Consider the following 7,968-nt stretch of genomic DNA (forward strand, 5'->3'; position numbering starts at 1 on the left):
GGACTTGCATGACTGCGCAATTGTCAGTTAAACGAAACACCGTAACGCCAAAAAATGGCCTGGTTGGGAAGGAGAGTAAATCCTCAGGAGGGCAAGTGGGTAAAGACTTGTTTTAATTATATGCATGTTAATATTACCACTTAAGCACTGCATCAGAATACCCTTTATGTTGTATTGGATGATCAATCAAGTTTATTCTGGCTGCTTTAGGATGGTTTATCTAAGCGCAGTGAATATCTTTGTGCTTTTATATTAGTGTGGAATGGCTTATTATTTTTACTCTGATTCAATTGTTGTGATAGTGTCTATTCTTTCCTGAGACCTCTATGCCTGGCCTGAATATAGCAGGGACAATCACTGTGGACAATCTTCGTCAGATAGCTAAATTCACCAAATACAACTAAAAAACAGCATAGCCGAATACATACTGTACAAACAATTCTGTTTTCCCTATACTTTTGGAGGCAGCACACTTTCTGTGCTGAGATTGCTCTCTCTGCAAGCTCCTAGTGCAATGATTAAGCTGTCATAAAGAGCTTCCAATCATTGCTTATGATCTGAATCTTCCAAATCATGTGACCATTGTGACAGCCAATCATAGTGGCTCCATTATCAAAAAGCCTGTCTCCACCTCCCAGGATGGGGGGGTGGCAGTGTAAAGGGTTTAACTTTTTTAGATCTGCTTCTCTCTTCAAAGAAGTCAATGTTAATGCAAAAGCAGGTTGATACAGCTTAGAAGAAGGCCAAATGCAGGTCAAATTCACCTGTCAATGATCTCCAAAGTATCTCAGACTGATCTCAATCACTTCCAGTCTGGGCCAATTTACTATTTATTTTTTATTACAGGTATTTATATAGCGCAATTTATGCAGCGCTTTACATATATATTGCACATTCACCTCAAGCCCTAACCCTCAAGGGCTGTATAATCTAAGGTCAATAACTTCCATTTAGGATCCAATTAAGCTGACATTCCTCTTCTACTTGAAAAAATAAATTTTTTTTTTGCTAGAAAACGAATTAGAACCCCGAAACATTATATATATTACAAGCAGAGGCTATAGGGAATAAATTAGTGAAAACTAATTAAGAAAAAATACACTTTATTACATTTTAATGCACAAAAACACAATATAGTACCCAATTGTTTGGTTATATTTTAAAGCTTTAAAGCTTTTACAGGGTACCAGTTTAGTTACAGAGGAGGTTTAGCACTAAAATAATTTTCCTTGCACTGATTTTCGAGGTGATACCTGATGTATGGTGCAGTTGGCACATTTTTTCTCATTTGCACATGAGCACAGAGGAATGGGAGTGCTTTAATTTTTTTTTAAATGATGCTATTATTCCTTTTTATTTAATTTTTCTTACACTGTATGTTTTGTTATTTTTTTTAATCTCTTATTGATATCAGAAATGTGATAGCATGGGTCATGACAGGTCCTCTTTATGAAGAGCTCTGAGGTCTGTTCGATCCCAGATCTCTCCTTTGACCTCCAAGACATCTGATCAAACCAAGATTGGATTGATCAGATGCTTGTTCAAGTTTGTTTATAAGAGTCAGAAAACGGAAGTGACTAATTCCTCGGAACTGGATGCCACCGGTCACACCCTTAGGTGGTGACAGGAGGGGGTGGGACCCCCTTCCACCACCTGTAAAAGTAATCCAGTGGTTTCCTAGCCACTAGGCTTACTTTAACTTTGTGCAGGATCACTGGGACTATAAAAACGTGATATCTCGATCATTGCTGCAGCTGCAGTGAAGACCGAGATATCACCCTTCCAATCCAGCAAAGTACCAGTTTGTCGCTGGACGGGAAGCAGTTAAATCCAAACAGATTGCATCTGAAGGCTTGTTGAAGTGGTCTGTGGATACAAGCCCAAAGCTTATCAATGCAAGTCTATACTCAACTACCTAAAGCAGTTTGTAAATTTCAGTGAGGGAATACATAAAAATGTAGGCAGTGCAGTTTTCACTAACTTTCACCCTGTCTATGAAATGAAAGATACCTATGAGCTTGCAAATGAGCTAAAACAAAGGCAAATAGTTCCTTCCTCCTCACCACTGACATTCAATACAGATAAATTTCAACTGATTATTATTATTATTATACAGGACTTATATAGCGCCGACAGTTTTCTCAGCGCTTTACATTATGGAGGGAGACAGTACAGTAACAATACAGTTCAATACAAGAGGGATTAGAGGGCCCTGCTCCTTGGAGCTTACAATCTAGGAGGGAGGGGATAGTGGTACAAGAGGTAATTAGCTGTGGGGGATGGAGTGGTAGGAAGAGTAGAGGATTCGAGTATTAACTGGGGTTGGGGTAGGCTTCCCTGAAGAGATGGGTTTTCAGAGTGCGCCTAAAAGTGAGCAGAGTAGGCGATAGCCTGATAGATTGGGGTAGGTAGTTCCAGAGGATGGGTCAAGCCCTTGAGAAATCCTGGAGACGGGCATGGGAGGAGGAGACAAGGGAGCTAGAGAGTAGGAGGTCTTGCGAGGAGTGGAGAGTACAGTTTGGGTGGTATTTAGAGACAAGGTTGGTGATGTAATTAGGGGCAGTGTTATGGATGGCTTTATACGTCAGTGTTAGCATTTTGAATTTTATCCGTTGGGCAATTGGAAGCCAGTGGAGGGATTGGCAGAGAGGGATGGCAGATACAGAGCGGTTAGTAAGGTGAATGAGTCTGGCAGCAGCATTCATGATGGACTGGATTATTATTATGATTTTTGTGCAATAATTAATAACATTCATTCAATATCAATGTCATGGAACATTCCTAAAGAGCGTGCTTTTTGATTTCATGAACATTTCTCTCCTAAATGGCCAAATCTGCTGCCTTAAAGTGGTTGTAAATGTCAGACATGAAACATGAATAAAGCATATCCCTCTATAGTGTCTACTTGTCTCAATTAAGAGCACTAAGGGGGAGATTTACTATAATAATGTGGTGCAGCTGTGCATGGTAGCCGATCAGCTTCTAACTTCAGCTTATTCAGTTAAAACCTGGACACTAGTTTCTATGCAGAGCTGCACCAGATTATGCACTCTCCAGTTTTAGTAAATAACCCCCTAAGTGTCTTTTCTGTCTGCTGCTTTGTTCCTCTGCTATTAGCATTAATCACTTCTGACAAGTTTTTCTGACACCAAGAGAAAACCTTGACAGGGAGGGATGTCCAGCGCACAGCCTTTGATTGGCAGCCTCAGCTCTCTTCCTGTGTGCTGTGTGAAAGGGCGTGTGTCCCTTCCCTCCAATCAGCTCTCAGTGCTCTGCTCACTGAGCTCTGCAATGTCTAATTTCAGCTCTCTGGCCCCTTTTTTCTGACAGCTCAGATAAGCTTTATAAACTCTGGTCTTTGAACAGATGTAAAGAAGAGAATACTGCAGATAAACAGGTAAAACGTATGTAGGAGGATTTGTTTTATCTCTGTGTATCACCTAAGGCCAGTCACTTCACTTTGTATATGTAAGGGTTTATAACCAATTTAACCTGGCAAACATGCTGTAGAATTGACATTACAAAGGCAGTAACAAATTATTAAATACAGAAAACATTTATTTTGATCAAAATTAGGCTGTTAAAAACATATGGATTCCTAGGGCATGTGAAGTGCATTGAAGTGAATGCAAATCAAAGAACATCATTTTAAAAAGGGAAAGGTGCTACAGGATGAGTCTAGGTCAGAAGAGAAATGTCCTACCTTCATATTTGTTCCTTTAAAATGTTATACCACACTAGTTCTGGGTTATACACTGCCTATATATCAGTACCTGCAAGAGCCATTCCCTAGTACAAAATTTAAGCGATCTCAACCCTGTCGACAGAACACCCATTTACAATCTAGTTTCTGAATAACTGAAAAAAATATTTTAAAAAGCCAGCACATTATTGTTACATTTCCATCAGTGTGTATAAGTGAACGTGCATTGGCTGTAGGTAGTTTATTTTACTTTATTATAATGTTTTAGTCAATTGCCATTTACTTATTGCAATTAAACTACATTTCATATTTTTGAGATTTTTGTTCAACCCTTTGCACGCTGCTATACAACACTACTGTATATAATTTTCGCAGTAGGTGGCACTCAATCCCTACTGTCACTAACAGCTTGAGGTCCCCACTTACAATCAGGAACCAGTCAGAGTGGTTCTTAATCATGTAATCTGTCAGTGATTATATAGTGACCACTTGCAGGCTGGAGGGTACACTGAAAAAATAAAAGCCTTCAGTCCAGAGCTAAAAACTCTTTCAGGATGCAGATTGTCTGCAGTAACATCTGTTTAATACTGCAATTGTGAGATACAGTTACATTGACCACTTTTCTATGAGGGCAATTGTATTCATTTTTTCTCCTAAATTAAATCTGCATGTTTTTCTAGAAAACTGATTAAAATCCACAAGCAATATTAGAATTTCATATGTTTTTGTCGCATGATATTTGTGCAACTGTTTATCAAACACATATTTTTCGAAAAAAATACACTAAAATAAATCCTAATGCATACAAACACAAGATCATATCCAATTTTTTGATAAAACATAAAATATAGGGTTGCGTTGAGCCATGTCATGTCAAGCCCTAAAACTGAGCACAACTGTGAAATGGCGGAAAACTATGGAACCCAACATTGTCCTTAGGAGATGCTATACAAGCTTTGACAAGTTATCAATTTAGAGTTAACTGTGAAAGATTGCACTAGAAATATTGCTCTCCATTCAAAATTCACGGCATTACCTCACAAGTGTACATGTGTGGTGCAATTTCTATTTACATGCATGTGCATGCCCTATGTATGTATTTGCATTCGGGTGTGTGCGTAAGGCAACAGGACCACTTTTGCAATTTTAAAATCATTTTTATTATTTATCATTTAAGTTTTATATGAAAATGTTTAATTTTTTTTTTAAGTGGTAGTAAACATCGCTAGGACACTTGTACCTACAGGTAAGCTTATAATAATATCATCTCCGTCTAGGAGATATTCACTGTTTCTGTAGCCCGGCACATGTGCTCTGAAGGGACAGCATACTCATGCCCCCCCCCTTTAGAGCTCTGTGCCACGGCCATGACTTTCAGGCTTGAGAGTGATGTCCTCGCTGGTCAGCCATTCAAACAGCTGGATCCCGCAAACCTGGAAGGAAGACTGGGAGAAGATTGAAGCCCTATCAGCGTTGACAGGGTGCCAATGGAAGGCTTTTTTTTAAGGTAATTATTTCTTAATGTGCTAATATGCAATGCATACTAGCACATTATGCCCTTATCTGGCAGGGGAAAAGTTTTTTTTCTTTTACATCCTACTTCACTACTGCTATAAATTTACTGCTAACACAAGGGTTTCCAACAAGCCCCCTGTGTGATAGCATGGGCAAGTGACAGGTCCTCTTTATGGTGACTTCAGGGGTCTTTTGGATCCCTAATTTCTCCCCTGCTCTTTACTGCAGCTAATCAAGCACAGATCATGCATGATTAGCTGTTTATCTGGTCACAGCAGCCAGGGAATGACAGCTCTGAACTGGGAAGCGATGAAATGCTCCAGCTTTCAGGTTCATTTATTGCAGAGATCAGGGAATGAAAGTTTTCTGAGTTCCCCTGCTTAGAATCCCAAATGCATTTACCCAGTCCTGGGCTACCTGGAGGAAACACAGTGGGCAGCCACAGGAATACATGTTCATGCTGTCCACCTGTGTAAACATAACTCCTTTCTGACCAGTCCCTCTTCTACTTTGCAAAATGCCCAGTAGTTGCTTACTTATAACATACCTTAACTACTTGCCAACCGCAGATAGCCGAATGATGGCTACACTGCGGCTGGCCAGTTCTGGGAGGGCGTCATATGACGACCTCCCAGAACGCACTCTCCTGCGCGCCCCCGGCAATCTCCGTGATCGCTGTGTCCTACGGACACAGCTGATCACGTAATGTGGCAAAAGGCCTTTTACCACATGATCAGCCATGTCCAATGACACGCTGATCACCAGGAAATGCAATTGCCGGTTCTCGGCTGCACGCGTGAGGAAAGTACTGCCGAGAACCGGCAGTTGTCAGAGCAGGGATCGGCACCGATCATCAGGGCACTGATGATCAGTGCCCTGATGATCGGTGCCCAGCAGTGCTGCCCACCAGTTCCGCCCACTTTGCCCAGCAGTGCGCCCACCTGTGCCCAGCAGTGCACCCACCTGTGCCCAGCAGTGCGCCCTCCTGTGCCCAGCAGTGCACCCACCTGTGCCACGCAGCAGTGCTACACACCTGTGCCCGGACGTGCCACCTACCTGTGCCCACCAGTGCCACCCACCTGTGCCCACCAGTGCAGCCCAGCAGTGCTGCCAGTCAGTGCCCAGCGGTTGTGCCAGTCAGTGCCCAACAGTTGGGCCAGTCAGTGCCTAGCAGTGCCACCAGTCAGTGCCCAGCAGTGATGCCAGTCAGTGCCACCTATCAGTGCCGCCTATCCGTGACACCTCATTAGTGCTGCCTATCAGTGCCGCCTATCCATGCCACCTCATTAGTGCTGCCTATCAGTGCTGCCTATCAGTGCCGCCTATTAGTGCCCATCAGTGCAGCCTCATCAACGCACATCAGTGAAGGAGAAAAATTACCTGTTTGAAAATTTTTATAATAGAAACAAAGAAATGTTTTTTTTTTCACATTTTTTGCAATTTTTTTGTTCATAGTGCAAATAGTAAAGTGCCCAGCGGCAATTAAATACCACCAAAAGAAAGCTCTATTTGTGAGAAAAAAAATGATAAAAATTTCATATGAGTACAATCTTGCATGACCGCACAATTGTCAAAATGCAAAAAGCTGAAAATTGGCCTGGTAAAGAAGGGGGTATAAGTGCCCGGTAGGCAAGTGGTTAATAGACCAATAGTACCAATACCAAAGACCAAATGGTAAAATGCAGGGAAGTGGTCATTGTATTATTCAATAAAACAGAAACTATTTGTACATATTTGTTATATTTCATATTATATATTCATTTTTGGGTTGCAATAGGGCAGGTGCGTCAAATTTCTATTGTACACAGGGCTTTTTTTTCCTCCTATTTTTCACCTATTCTGTGCGGGTACTCCCCACTTCCATGTTGTTCCTTGCCTCCGCCCCTTACCCACCTCCTAGTACCATTCCTTTTAGAGAATACATAACCAAGTATCATTTTGTCATCCTGATGAATAACAATAGACCCTCCACAACAATATTACCACCAGTAACAATAGATCCACCCCCAAAAAATGAACCCTTACAACGACCATAGATTTCCCAGCAGCCAGAATCATTAGAAACCTCCATTAGCCAGCAACGGTAGACCCCTCATCTGCGGTTGACCTTCCAGCGAAATAAGACCCCCATCAGCAATAAAAGACCTCCCCAGCAACAATAGACCCACTGGCAACAATAGATTTCCCCCAACAACAACTGAACTCCCAGCAGCCAGCATCAATAGACCCTTCAGCATACAGTCAGGTCCATAAATATTGGGACATTGACACAATTCTAACATTTTTGGCTCTATACAACACCACAATGGATTTGAAATGAAACGAACAAGATCTGCTTTAACTACAGAAGGTCAGCTTTAATTTGAGGGTATTTACATCCAAAACAGGTGAACGGTGTAGGAATTACAACAGTTTGCATATGTGCCTCCCACTTGTTAAGGGACCAAAAGTAATGGGACAATTGGCTTCTCAGCTGTTCCATGGCCAAGTGTGTGTTATTCCCTCATTATCCCAATTACAATGAGCAGATAAAAGGTCCAGAGTTCATTTCAAGCGTGCTATTTGCATTTGGAATCTGTTGCTGTCAACTCTCAAGATGAGATCCAAAGAGCTGTCACTATCAGTGAAGCAAGACATCATTAGGCTGAAAAAACAAAACAAACCCATCAGAGAGATAGCAAAAACATTAGGCATGGCCAAAACAACTGTTTGGAACATTCTTAAAATGAAGGAACGCACCGGTGAGCTCA

Source organism: Staurois parvus, unplaced genomic scaffold, assembly GCF_062004578.1.
Source record: "Staurois parvus isolate SC_StPar_1 unplaced genomic scaffold, SC_StPar_1.0 ptg000235l, whole genome shotgun sequence".
Classification (NCBI taxonomy): Eukaryota; Metazoa; Chordata; class Amphibia; order Anura; family Ranidae; genus Staurois; species Staurois parvus.